The sequence below is a fragment of the Panthera pardus genome, unplaced genomic scaffold (assembly GCF_024362965.1).
Source record: "Panthera pardus isolate Hobbes unplaced genomic scaffold, ASM2436296v1 HiC_scaffold_8, whole genome shotgun sequence".
NCBI lineage: Eukaryota > Metazoa > Chordata > Mammalia > Carnivora > Felidae > Panthera > Panthera pardus.
Genome location: NW_026527013.1, coordinates 94,167,309 through 94,182,528, shown reverse-complemented (window position 1 = coordinate 94,182,528; position 15,220 = coordinate 94,167,309). Strand labels below are relative to the sequence as shown.

Genomic DNA, 15,220 nt, shown 5'->3' with positions numbered 1-15,220 from the left:
GTTGATCGTGTCCTTCAATTCTTCTATACACTTGCTATTTTCTGCATAATGGTTCTATTAGTGACTAAGAGAATTGTAATTGGGGATTTGTCAATTTCTCATTTGAATTCTGCCAGTTTTTGCTTTGTGTATTTTGAAGCTCTGGTGTTTACTAGATATACATTTGGAATTGCTATGTTTTCTTTGTGAACTGGCTCCTATATCCACATATAATGTCTCTCTTTGTCTTTGGTAATTTTCTTACCTCTGTGCCTGTTTTGTCAGATATTAATATAACCACTTCAGCTTACTTTTGATGGTGTATCTGTTTACATCTTTTAACCTACCAAAATCATTATATTTGAATATGTAAGTGTTTTATAGACAACATATCATTGGGCCATGTGTTTTTTAAATCCATTCTGTCATGGGGTGCCTGAGTGGCTTAGTCGGTTAAGTATCTGACTTCAGCTGAGGTCATGATTTTGCAGTCTGTGAGTTCAAGCCCCATGTCGGGCTCTGTGCTGACAGCTCAGAGCCTGGAGCCTGCTTAAGATTCTGTGTCACCCACCCTCTCTCTCTGCTCCTCCCCCACTCATGCTGTTTCTGTCTCTCAAAAATAAATAAATGCTAAAAAAAAAATTAAATCCATTTTGCCAATCTCTTTTAAGTGATATTTAGGCCATTTATATCTAATGTAAATATTAGTATACTGGGTCACCTGACATTTGAATCTATTTTCCCTTGGACATCATGTAATTTACACTTCATTTCCAATTTGACTTTTCTTTTATATTTCCTGGGAGTTCAAATAACTTACTTCATTTCATTTTGGTTTTTGTACATTTTTCTTCTGAGCTTTTATATTACCAAGTCAAGGTGGGATTTTTAGGTTTCATACACCCAAGAGCCTGAATGAGAAAATTTAATTTAGATTACCATATTGTGTACAGTTTTCTTCAATTTATGGCTTTTTTTTATTTGAGAGAGAGAGAGAGAGCGTGAGCACATGAGTGGGGGAGAGGGGCAGAGGGAGGGAGGGAGAGGGAAAAGGAGAGGGAGAGGGAGAGGGAGAGGGAGAGGGAGAGGGAGAGGGAGAGGGAGAGGGAGAGGGAGAGGGAGAGGGAGAGGGAGAGGGAGAGAGAATCTTAAGCAGGCTCAGCATGGAGCTCAATGCAGAGCCCATAATCCCAAAACCCTAAGATTATGACTTGAGCCAAAATCAAGAGTTGGACACTTAACCAACTGACTTGCCCAAGAGCCCCTATGGTTGTTTTTTGAAAAGCATTTTTATGAGCTGAAATGCATTGTTTTATATTTTCTGAGTTTTTACAGCAGTTTTATACAGATGTATTTGATCTAATTCTATTCATCCAAAGTGCTGTGCTCTTAGTTTGAGAGTCCTCTCTTCTCTCTGCTATGTAGTTATTATGGATGGTACAGGTGGGAGAAAGGGAAAGAGTTTGGGGTGTTTTGTTTCTTTTTCATTTCTATAGGATCCTTAATTTCTCCCTTGTCTTTCCTTCTTTACTTTCACTGCCATGTCTTCAAGGGGTACTACCCTTTTGCTATATATCTGAATCTCTCCCATAGGCAATACTTTCCAATGCCTGCCAGTTCCAATCCCATTCAGTTTTGATCTTTTCTATAGTCACTGCTGTGAACTACATGGAGACCCAGTTTTCTCTTTCCAGACTGATTCTGTCTGTGCTTTCATCTCAGCTCTCCACATCCCTCTATTCTTTTTCACAGTCTCTTAAACCTGTCTAAAGCTTCCCTTGTCCCATTCTGCAACCACAGACTTGTGGCATCTCCTAATGTTTTTAAAGATGTGGGTCATGTGCACTTTTATTTGGTCTCTCTGTTGGATTTATAACTTTTGGAGAAGTGGGAGTGGAAGGATTCAAGACTAGGCAGCCATCATTCACTGTCCTCTAAACTTCATGTCCAAGATCAAAGCCTGATACATAGTAGCAACTCAATAAATTTACTGATTGTCATTCATTTAGGTTCCCCAGTGGGGACACACACACACACACACACACACACACACACACACACACACACACTTTGAATATTCCTTGAAGAGTCTGCTACCATCTGGCAGCTCCTCCTCCTTCGATTTATCTTCCTTTTACTATACGACCAGCACCAGCCCCAGATCTCAGTCTATTAACAGATAACACTCATTTTCTTTCTTTCTTTTTTTTTTTTTTTTTTTTTTGTAACACTCATTTTCAACACAAGGCCCTTTGATATCAACCGTTCCAAAAATTCAGAGAAGACTGGCTAACACTGTTGTCAATTTCAAGACCTGGGCAAGGAATAGCTGATTCTACCTCTTAAATTCCATTCCTTCCTCCACACAAGGCTCTTCTTTTTTTTTTCTTAATTAAAAAAGGGAATGAGACAACTCCACTCCCCCCATAATCAGACTCACTGCAACACTGCTTACCACAAATAAACGAATACCTTTAGATTTCCCTTTTTATAAATAATACCACAAAGGACATAACCGGGTTATATATATATATATATATATATATATATATATATATATATTCCTTTAGAATTATCTCCCTATAATGAATCGTGAAAAATGGAACTGCAGAGTAAAAAGACATGAAATATTTACAAGACATTACTTATTAATTAAATAATAAGTGGATTTAGTCTCACATCTTTCAAACCCTGTTAAGAATAAAAGAACCATGGAAGACAGGAAAAAAAATATGCACGTAATAATGCACCATGGAAGTAACCAATCTTATCAAATAACCAAAACCCCTATTAAGTAGGTATATGAGAATTTTATATACTATAAGCACAAGTATTAATTTAAGGATAAACTCTTTTTCATCCCTCAGTAAGACCAGAAATAAACGGAATTATTTCCCCCTAGATCAGTGACCATTCGAGCACGATACTCAAAGAACAGGAGTTTCCCTCTATCATTATTTATTTTAATTAATCTTCAATTTTTGTTTTTGGTATACAAACTGAAGAGAAAAACAAAAAAAAATATTTTGCATGTGTTCTGTCAAGAACTTGTAATCATTCATTTATTCATCAAGAATTTATTAAGAACCTAGTTCCTGACACTGGTGGCCCCTGGATAAATTCTTGATACCTGCAAAACCACATCTTTTAAAAAAGATTTCTAACACCAAGCATAAATCCTAATTTAAACCTTGGACTTTGGGTGATAATGACGTGTTAGTGTAGGTTCATCAGTTGTAATGAATGTACCGTTCTGGTGAGAGATGTTGATATCAGGGGAGGCATAGGGGCAGCAGTGGGGAAGAGGTAAGTGGTGGTGGGCAGGGGTTGTATGAGAACTCTCTGCACTTGCCATTCAATTTTGCTGTGAACCTAAACCTGTATTAAAAAAATAAAGTCTAGGGGCACCTGGGTGGTTCAGTCAGTTAAGCATCTGACTTCAGCTCAGGCCATGGACTCTGGTCATGATCTCATAGTCTGTTGAGTTCAAGCTCTGCATTAGGCTCTGTGCTTAAAGCTTAGAACCTAGAGCCTGCTTCAGATTTCTGTGTATTCCTCTCTCTCCACCCCTCCCCTGCTCACACTCTGTCTCTGTCACTCTCTCTCAAAAACTAAAATTAAAATTAAAACATTTTATAAAATAAATAAAGTCTATTGGGGTGCCTGGGTGGCTCAGTTGGTTAAGTGTCTGACTCTTGGTTTAGGCTCAGGTCATGATCTTACGGCTCATGAGTTGTATCCCCACATCTGGTTCTGCATTGACAGTGCAGAGCCTGCTTAGGATTCTCTCTCTCCCAATCTCCCTGCCCCTCCCTTGCTCAGGCTCTATTTCTTTCTCTCTCTCTCTCTCTCTCTCTCTCAAAATAAATAAATAAACATTAAAAAAATAATAAAATCTATTAAAAAATAAAAATAAAGAGATGTACCCATGTTCCAACATACTTAAAAAAAGCAAGTCTGGAGTATTTAGTATTTTTATTCAGAAGAAAAATGATATTTTAGAGATGTAATCACCATACAAAATGGGCTGCAGTAGGCATCTCCCTGAATGGCAGAGAAGGCATACAGACCAAGTTCTAGGATGACCTCAACGAATGCGAGCAGTTATGAGAGCTATTGTTATCGCTATAAATTTCTATAGATTTCTCCATGCAAAACTGTTTCAGGACCATATAATATATCCTTAATCCCAAGATAAACTTGAATAACCATATATTTGGTCCAAAGAAGGCCATTCAGAAAGAGAATTAACTCGTGTGGCTGGTCCAACACTGGAAGACAACAAGAGGTGTGTTCCCTCTGAAACTGGGTTAGTAGCAGCAGCATGTAGGCCAAGACCAGAGAAGTCCAAGCCGCCATGGAAAGACCTTCTTCCTCTCACATGTGTCCACCATGGGCAGGTTAGCTTTACACGCTAAAAACCTTGGGGTGCCTGGGTGGCTTAGTCGGTTAAGTGTACGACTCTTGATATTGGCTCAGGTCATGATCCCAGGATCGTGGGATCATGCCCCAAGACCGGCTCTGCACTGAGCATGGAGCCTGCTTGGGATTCTCTCTCTCCCTCTCTCTCTTCCTCTCCCCAGCTCGTGCGTGTGCTTGCATACACTCTCTCTCCCTCATAATAAACACTGAAAATAAACCTTATAGAAATAACATCTACAAATTTATTCTACCCGAGTTTTGTAAATTAGCACACCTGAGAAAATAATTACAACAATAAAATCACAGTACACGAACAGTGAAGGAACAACCATTATATAGACTTACGATAGTTTTGTATTATTAATTTCAGTAATTTATAATCTTTCTTTTAATTATTCAACTAGCTCATCAGCCTTTAACAATTAAAACTTTATTAAATAGCTAGCTTTCAGATATTAATCTGGGGGCCAATTTCACATTTGCTCATTTTAAAAAGGATACTTGCCCCTGCACTAGTCCTCTGAGGCTGATTGATCCTCAGAGATCAATATTTCAAACCACAAGAGGGTATTTGAAAATGATGGTCAGATATGGTACTTCATACCTATCCAGTGCAGAATGCATACATGTGAAATGAATCAAGGACTTAAAGAAAACATGTTGCCTGAAAGGAACCTGGCTTTGTGAGGCAAGTTTTGTAAATACATCATACAATAGGATCTGTACAACCTTGTCCAATTTCATTTTTCAACTTATCCTCTTAGCCTGTCAAATTCAGTAATGATCCATCCTTATCAGCAACAACTCCAGAAAGGTACTGAAATTTCCACTAAATTAAGAATCCCATGCCTTGAGGATTCTTTGCCTTAGGATTTTTTTTAACCACCCCTCCATGCACCTCCACCATATTGCTTACTGCCTTTCTCTCACCACTTACACCTAAATTGTTGCTCATTTCTCAAAGTAATGTCTCCACACTCGTCATTTCCCATGGCATTTCCCCCACAATTTCAGTAAAACTGAATTCCTGCCATCATTCATCTTGGGGGAAAAATGTTGTTGTTTTTTTTTCCTCCTGACAGTGACTAATAAAAGAGTCATGTCATGTTTCATATATTTTGACCACTTCTACATGAAGACTCAAAGTCTCTACATTTCTTTTTAATAAGTCTCAATTATTACACATTTTAGATTTCTCTTTTTTTAATGTGTATTTATTATTTTTGAGAGAGAGAGAGAGAGAGAGAGACAGAGACAGAGAGAGAAACAGAGTGTGAATGGGGGAAAGGCAGAGAGAGAGGGAGACACAGAATCCAAAGCAGGCTTCAGGCTCCAGCAGCCTGACGCGGGGCCCAAACACACAAACTTCTACCTGAGTGGAAGTCAGATGCTTAACCGACTGAAACGCCCAGGTGCCCTACAGATTTTAGATTTCTAAATACATTTATATACACTTTTAAAGTACGCTATCACTTAAATAAGTACCAATATCTGTATTTGAAAGCAAACCCTCTTTCTTTTCGGATTTACATAGCTAATTTGCATTTAAAAAAGGATAGAGCCACTAATTTCATAGCTGATGGCAGACAAACAGCATTGAAGGGCAGAAACCAGCCTATGATATCTATCAACATCAGGGAAGGTGACAGACCTGACTAGCTCTGAGGCTGCCAATGCAGCAGCCACTGCTCCCAGCGAGTTGCCAGAAACTGTAACTCCTGCTGTTACCAAGGCAAGTAAGTCTCCTGGGCTGCCAAGTCAGACCAGTGATTAGCACCTACAAGTTCTAAAACCAATATGTCTCCCTTTTCAAGACAAACACTGTCAAAATAATACCCCATGTAATCCTAATAATATCACGGGTATACCACATGTTATTTTCCCATCGTTTGCTGACAAACAAATCCTGCAACGTTAGCATTAGTAATTCCAGCATGCTTGGTTTCTCCACAAATTTTAAACATATGGCAACATTTTAAATTCATTTCATCAGTGAGGTTTGAAACAGTTCAATTGTACCTGATGTACAAGACTTGTAATTTAGGGCTGAGGGCAAAATTCTAACAACAGTTTAAAGAGTGTGATGTTGAAACAATACAAAAACAGAAAAACACTGCTGCTTATAAAAATAATTGTGCCTCTGACAAAATCCCAGTAGGAAGAAGGACACAAGGAGCCTCCCTGAGTCTGGTAGCAGGATTCGGATACACGCTTATCAGCCATATTGAAACCTTCACCTCCCACTTTGAGAATAAACCTCTTCAATTTCCACTCTGACTTGGAAGAGATAAATATCACCTATATTCTGATTTATCATGATTAAATAAATTCTGATTTAATAGAAGAGTTCAGAGTATGTTCATTTCATCAAGCTCCCACTATAGTGGCTATTTTAAAAAGCAATGTTAATGGAGAAAAGGACAAAACCTTTCTTTAATATATAAGTTTTGTAGATCATTATTTGATACCCTACCAGGAAAGGAAAGACCACAAACAAACACAACCTATCCTTTCTCACTCCCCCTTTAGCCTCTGGAAAGAAATAGTATATTCACATTTCCCTCTCTCTTTTTTTAAAATGTGTTCTTTTCCAGTGGGGTAGATGGAGAACCTGACGTTTCTAAAAGACAAAAATTACTACTAATTAAACCTAAGGAGCCAACCATATCTCAAGCTACAACTAAAATAGACATGAACTTTTTTCTTTAAGCTCACAGCTAGATAGCTCTGTGGGCTGCTGAAATTCACTTTATACTAGAAACAATAAGACTACTTACTTACTTTCAATGAGATGTTACTTGCCAGTGCATTCTAAATATTTTCATAGCTGAAATATTCTGAGTGGGAAAATCTCCAGGGTGAAGAGTGGAAAAAAAACACAAAGAAACAAAAAATAAAACAATACATGCAGAGAAAAGACAAGATTGCTTGTGTAACTGTGTCTCAGAAGACCAGATGATCTAGACAGAGAAAGGAACAGATATGCAGCTCCCAGGTTAACTTGTACACAGTTCTGCAAGGTATGCTGGCTAGGTCAGCTACATAGCAGGAGAAATACTATGGTTTTACTAGTTTCAGACCTTTCCTCTAATGATGTTCTAATATGAAAAATACACACACACACACACACACACACACACACACACACACACACACTCATAAACTAACAAATGAAAAAGTAAAAGAATTAAGTTAAAAAATGGAACTGTATCTTTGATTCCATTTTTTGCTTTTTATACTTTTATACACACACATATACAGAGAGTCAACTCTCTTATGGGGAAAAGAGGTCATGGAAAACCCAAAACACAAAGTCAAAATGTGATACCACACAAACTTAATTTAGCTAAAATTACATTCCAGATTTGGAGACCTGTTTCTTGACCACCGGTATCATCCAAACATGCAAAGGTAATACAACACATTAGGAATACTTTATAAATATCACATAAATTGTTTCCTATCCATCAAAAAGTCTACTGTTTTTACTTGCTCCAGAACTAAGTTTTTCTATTTGGGGACAGACCGAAATTCAAGCACACTGCATATTCCTCCTGCTTTGCTCCACTCCTAATTTCCCCACCATCACAAACCTGAAGCACGATACTAGAAATGACAGACTCCACCATTCCCCCTTGCCATCAATATGTCTTTACCCACCACTTGACTACTGGCAAAGAGCAGTCAGTGGGGGGCTATTTTCACACTGCAGCCTCACATCCACATCGAATGTTTACTAAATCACTTCAAAGAACAGATTCCTCTAAAAGTATAGCTGAACCACGTAAAACTGCCAATATTTGACATTTTTGACCTACTAACACAGCAATTTCACATGGTTCAACCTAAGAGTTTACCTGGCTCAAAACAATTTTAACTTTTCCACAAATGCATTGTTACTTTTACCACTGCAAACTTTCAAACCAATTAATCTGCCACCAAATGGCTAAGAACCCACTCTGCATAGGAAAAAAGAAAAAAGTCTCTGCTTATCAAACTATGGTTACAGCTGAAGGCAGGAATACAGAAACAATTTCATTTTCTACATGTACCTTTCTATATCATTTGAATTGTTGATGAGACAGATACACTCTTTTTATAGTAAAAAAGAGATCTTGAAAAGTTCTTTATTACAAGTGGATTGGCTACAGAGCATTGCCATAGCACTAAAAATGGCATACAGATGCTTAACTACACAATTAATATGCAACTACAATACAACTACATTAATGAATCATTAGTGCAATGTGATTCTGCACTATGAATCCCTCCTCATTACTAATCCCTCCTCACTAGGGTATTGGTGTAAATCCTTGCATTATTAGGGTCCGTTTTCCTATCTTGGAACACTGCAGGCCCCATATCAGCCTCCAATTTGTTCGCATATCACATGATAATCCAAACTGTTAAAACTGTTTCTTGTCTAAAGACTATATCCCTGAATGAAGATTAACGTACTCACCAAAAAAGATTCCTGGTTTTCTTGTCTCCAATTACTCCCAGATGAACCTGTAAATGACCCACCAGCTGCCTTTCCATGCTCTAGCTCATCTTGTTCCTATATGCCACTAGAAAGATCCACACATGTATGTGAAAGCAGACGTGTGGTTTTCTCAGATGTAAACATCTTGGTAGTAACTTCCACAGAAACAAATCTTGCTAAGTGACAGGTTTGGGAATAGTGGCGGTCATGCTCCACGTACTACCATCTTAAGGCAGAAAAGAGACAACGCAGGAACTGAGGGTTTCTGGAAGACTTAACAGAAGAGCTGGTTTCCATCTGGCTATAACAACTAAGTTTACAAGCTATTAGGTGGTTTGCCCCTTTATACTTTATTACATGTGGGCTACATGTATAGTCAGTAAGAATACCACAAAGTATGCAATAAAAAAAGATATGTGGTTGGGCCACTTTATGTCTCCTGGTTAAGAAGAACAAATATTGATATCATAATAGCTATCACTATGTGACTAGACTTAACCTCTCCTTACATGAAAATATGTGAATAGCTCTCATATAGTTCACAAAAATAAACAGAAGTCTAAAGTAAGAAAATATTTTCTTTGCCATTGCTTCAAGTACATAGGGGCCAGTACATAGGGGCCAGCACATACGACATTCGAGTTTGCAAGATACCACTCAAAGGGTGGAACACAGATTCCTTCACAAAGTGGGGTAATGTTGCAGCTTATTTCCAGACACAATGGACTCAACCACCCTTCGTTAGGAATTAGGCTGTTTGTATGACCAGAGCCACTGCTACAGGCCCATCATGGGATGTTTCTAAAAGTGTGGTCCTTCAATGATTCAATGACTCACATCAACTGCTACTGAGGCAAATTCATTAGGCTCTATCCCACAGCTACCAAATCCAAATCAATGGAGGATAGGACCTAAGAATCATCCAAGAGATATTTATTTAATATCTACTGTGTGCCAATCAATAGACACAGGAGAAACACAGACAAAACTATCCCTGTGAAGCCTTCATTCTATATTTTGACCCAGCTTTCTATTCAATGCTTATGCATCAAGCTTAAACATCACTGTGCTATGGTTCTGATATGGAGGAATGGGTAGCATGTTTATGGTGCGTGTGTGTGTGTGTGTGTGTGTGTGCATGCACATGCCTATGCATGTGTTTATGCACTTAGTTTCACTGCAATCAACTCACTGTTCCACAGGCAAATCAAAAGAAACAGCAAGACAGTTTGTATACCTAGTTAGTATCTATTTTTCTCTCTCACTCTCTTTCTCTCTCTTTCACACACACACACACACACACACACACGCATGCTGAAATAGATGCCACTGAAAGATAAAGGTCTTGGGCTAGAAGTAGAGAGAATTCTTTATTCTGAAAATTTGATGGTATTTTGATATGTATTTTTTCCTGTTCAGTTAAAAAAATAAAAACGTCAACTCATAAAGCTTTTTAATATAAATCAAATGTTGATAAAGTCATCATTATATGGACCTTTCAATCCCACAACAATTTTTGAAATCTGTGAAAGAATAAGGTTTTGTGCAAAATTCTTGCAATAAGCATCGCATCAGAACCAGTGCTTCGAGAAGCAAATATAATAGAAATACTATAAACTGATGATGAGCACAGAAGGAAGAAGAAAGGAAAGACTGTAAAAAAATGAATATGAATTTTGGTTATTCTTACCCTTGAATATCCCCTGAATTGAAATTTCAAACATACCACTACTTGATTTGACTTAATAACATAGTCAAAGCTATAAAAATTTTGAATTACAGCTTAATTCAGTAGCAAGTGCACAGTCCCATAGCATCGGTTAACCTTCTGGCAGGCAACGACCTCCAACCTTCCCATGACAAAACTCAGTGAACTGTTCCTGGGCCTGGACAAGGCCTTGAAATCCTTCATCCTGCCTCTAATCAGCAGTGGCCCTGATGGGGACCCAAGTTCGCCTGGGCTCTGCTGAGTGAGCTCCGTCACTGATGGGAAGGTCCCTGATACTCTGCTCCCCTCCCACCAGTGCTTCCTCCCTCTCAGTGTGCAGTGATGCTTGAGCACTGATGACACAGCACCTGGTCCACTCCAGCACCACTCACATGGTCAGGGGCTGTACACGACATTTAATGCAAGAAAGGTAATCAAGGGTTCAGTCAGGGAATGCCTTCCGATCGTACAGACGCATGACCAGCAAGTCCCAGTCTCTGACAAGTCCCAGTCTCTGAGTGCTCTCATTCCTCTCCTGGCAACTGCAGCATTTGAAGGAGACTTTTCTATATGTGGAAGTATACAAACGCAAGACAGGAAAACCAATATACCTATAACGGTTGGAGTGGTATCTCATGTGTTCAGTATTCAAAAGTATATGATGGGGAAAATAAAATTGTTTATACAAAGTTCCACAGGCAACATGTTATTGGATGAATTTGAGGAGAGTGTCCTCCCAACCTTTTCTGAAAGTAAGGACTTCCTAAATCTCTGCACTACAGAAGCCACTTCAATACAAAAACAGTAAGAACAGCTTTTTAAAATCTTAATAGAGTCTCAGATTGTCTTCTTTAAAGTCACTATCTACTTGTTCAAACCTGGCAACATCTTAGAAGTGGTTGCTTTCATGTACTGTATTACACACTTGCTTGACATAAAACATTTCTCTACGAGGAGAGCTATATGAATGAAGTGAAAGACAAGTAAGTTGTATATTATACACTTTATGTTTCTAAATTTGCAAGGTTACTTCAGATTGTCATGGCAGTTTAAAAAAAATTGCCATTTTTTCTTTGATGGAGCGCCTGGGTGGCTCAGTCGGTTACATATCTGACTTCGGCTCAGGTCATGATGTCACAGTTTGCAGGTTCGAGCCACACAGGGCTCTGTACTGACAACTCAGAGCCTGGAGCCTGCTTTGGATTATGTCTCCCTCTCTCTCTGCCCCTCCCCCACTCATGTTCTGTCTCTCTCTCTCTCTCTCTCTCAAAAATAAATAAACATTTTTTTTTAAATGCCATTTGAGAAAATTAAAAAGGGGAAGAAAACTATACTCCACTATGGTCTCAAGTTTTGCACCTCTATCTCCACCAGAGGAATGTGATCATGCAATCATCTCGGCAGGAAACTGCTGGACTCCTGACACTTGAGCCTCAGATACTGTGACCGTGCAGGGGTTTTTCTTAGTGTCTCTCTAAGGTACACTTGTACCTGGTACTGACAACAGTTTCTGCTCATATGACCTGCCTTTCTCTAGAAGAAGGCAGCACCTGAGAACTCTGGCAAGCACATCGTCGTTGGCTTCACCATCATTTTCTCAAATGTATTCTAACCCCTACTAACCCCCATTTCCCTAATAAAAATTCATCTTGCTTCCTGCACATTATACACATGTACATACACATACATGTAAAACCTTAGTGCGTTAAATATATGTATGATTTGACTTATGCACAGGGGGACTGACCCATCATGCACACCAGAAGCAGTTTGCACAGAACAGTGAAGCTAAGCGTCACCTCCAGGTGTATAATCCAACCCTTTGTGTGAAAATTGAGGAAACCAAATATACAGAAGTATGGCCACAGGGTTCCTGACTCCCACTACAGTACAACGCTCTTTCTGAATCAAAATAAGCATCATTTACTTCTCTCACTGTCTTGGGTTTCTTGTCTTCTTTCCTAGTGCTTTGCTGTGGTCATGGTTTCTCTTTATCTTCATATCTAACCAGGTGTTGAGGACAACCCCCTCCAAAAAAAACCAAAAAACCCTGAAGCTGAGAAGACTGGAGGCCACCAGAGGTACCTGTGCAGGTGTTCAGCTGAGGCATCACCACCTGGACTAAAGAGGTTTAAAAAGATAGTATTAAGAAGAGAGCTAAAGGGGAAACTGCTATTCAAATTGTCCGTCAGATCAAGGCTCTTCTCTTCTTAAAACCTTTCAATGGCCACTTAGCAGGACTCATGGGCATAATAGGGCCCTCAGTGGAGCTCTCCTCTGCTCCCCCAACCCTTCACCACACTCTGAACTGCAGCCGCACAGCGTGCCTGAAGAGCTGGGGTCTCCACGTGCTCTCACGTCTCTGGGATGTTCCTCTGTCTTCCATCCTCTCTCCCATAGCCTTAGAGCCACACGGTCCTACCAACTCTTCAGATCTCACCCTGGCTATCACTTCCTTTGGAAGTCTCTGCTGACCCCCAAGGCTCAAATTAGGGGTATTTTCGATGAGCCCCTCCACACTGTGAGGCATCCTGTCCCAGTGTTAGAATTACCTGATTCCCTATTTCTACCTGCCTGTATCCCCCATCACTCCTTATTTGCTCTTACTCCAGCTGTGCTCATAGCATGCAATTCAGTGCTGAGTTTAGAGAAGATGCCTGTTAAGTGCAGAATGAATAATGCATGCATAAATAAGAAAAATAAAATCCTTAAATGATCTTCCTTAAATTGCCGCAAGCGGCACACTTCCTAGTATTGCACTCTGCTGTGGGTTGGTTATCTTATGATAATGTGTTTAGTTCAGCCTGGATGTGTTGATCGAAATAAATGTGTTCTCATCGTGTAATAACTGACAAACACACTGAGGCTATACATTTCACTGAATTTTAAAAAGAAGCAAAGAAGCATCCTATAGGATGCCATTAGCAGCTTCCCTTTTGTAAGTAGGTGAAATGCTGTGTACTAATGCTATAACTAATGCTATAACTAAAAATTCATTATTTTATTTCCATTCACATTTCAGATTATGGAGAGATGGTAAAAGATTTGCTTGAAATTGTATTTCAAAAAGCTCATGTTAGAAACTACTATTATATCCTAACATTTTACCAGGAATGAGATAAGCTCAATAAACAATAAGGCAACATCAATGACAAAAGAAAAGGTTGTCATACATGGGTTTACAGTAGAGTGAAATCCAACCCACAGACTTGGTTTATTGGCTTGTGCGTTGTTTTAGAAATTTATTAAGTATTTTAAAACTGAAGGATTTCACATAAAGTGCCCCACACTTTGGCTTTTCTAGAAAAGCCCAAGGTAGATAAAAGCTGTGTGTCCAGAGCTACACAGCTGGCCCCTTATATAAGACATCACTGCTACGCTTCCCTACCCTCCTTGTCCCCCAAGAGTGGCAGAGGCTCCTATAGTCTGATACCTGATGGACCTTTAAGTTTGAGGTCTCTGAATCAATATCTGACTGTCACATGTAAGAGTCCATTACCTTGATTGCATAAGCTAAAGTAACAATTATGAAGAAATTGGAAGCTGCCAATTCAAAGTGGGTTTTATGAGTCCCACAAACCACAGAGTAAGAAAGCGGACTAGAAGGAGAACAAGGAAAATGTTATTACAGCAAGATCACAATTCCTACCAAAGAAGAATAGACAGAAATGAAATTATATCCATTTTTAAATCGCTCATCTCAAAGCCCCACTGAGACCCACTAGGTAGAATAGGAACCCCTTGGGACTTTTAGCACAGGACTTTTTTTATATGTCATCTTGAATACAGATTCATTGACTGATAGATCCAAACAGGTCTTGGAGGACCTTCAGTGCAACTGACGCAGTTTTAGATGAGAATATTATAGCCCAGAGACATTGTCAAAAGTCATACAATTTGGTACATCACTTCTCCTTTCTAGTCCTCTTTTTTCCCAATTCATTCTCAGAGATTGAGGGGAAAATGACAGGTAGGCATTAAAAATCTGATATTTACATCCTTGGAAATGAGAAATAAAGAAACAAAACGGACATATTCAAGGTAGCAACAGTAGCCAACGGCCGAACTGGGCCAAGAGCCAGATCTCTAATTTACAAACCATTATACCTGTAAAACTGAGGAGTTTAAAGTCTGAGAGAACTACACACGATGTTTGTGATGGCCTGGCAGACCCCATCCCCCAACACACGAACAAAGGACTGAACTGGGAGGAAGGCAATCATCAGGGAGGAAACCTAAAGCATGAAACTCAGAGCAAATTAATCCAAATAATATTTAACACTGACAAGGATGTAAGGAGATAAATACACTCAGACACTATTTGAAGTCAGATGTTACTGAGGGGGGAGAGAAGACTGGTCAACACCATTAAAAATTAAAATACTTCTCATAGGCCTTAAATCAGCATTTTTCCTGGGAATTTATAGACATAGATGCAGAAATAAGCAAAGACACATTAATAAGAATGTTTTGTTTTGTTCTTAGTAAACAGTAAAATTTGAAATATTCTAAACTGCTCACTGTGTCCTGGCTAAATAAAATTCATATAACAAATAAAAACTGTTTAGCTATTAAAAGGAATGCAATACTTCTATAAGTACTAACAACAAAACATGTCTAAGATATAC

At 38.9% G+C, this 15,220-nt stretch overlaps 1 protein-coding gene across 7 annotated transcripts in view; it reads right to left on the bottom strand.

Annotated features, from left to right (window-relative positions):
* CDK14 (cyclin dependent kinase 14) overlaps window positions 1–15,220 on the bottom strand; it is a 621,048-nt gene that overhangs the window by 351,057 nt on the left and 254,771 nt on the right. The window lies entirely within an intron of this gene.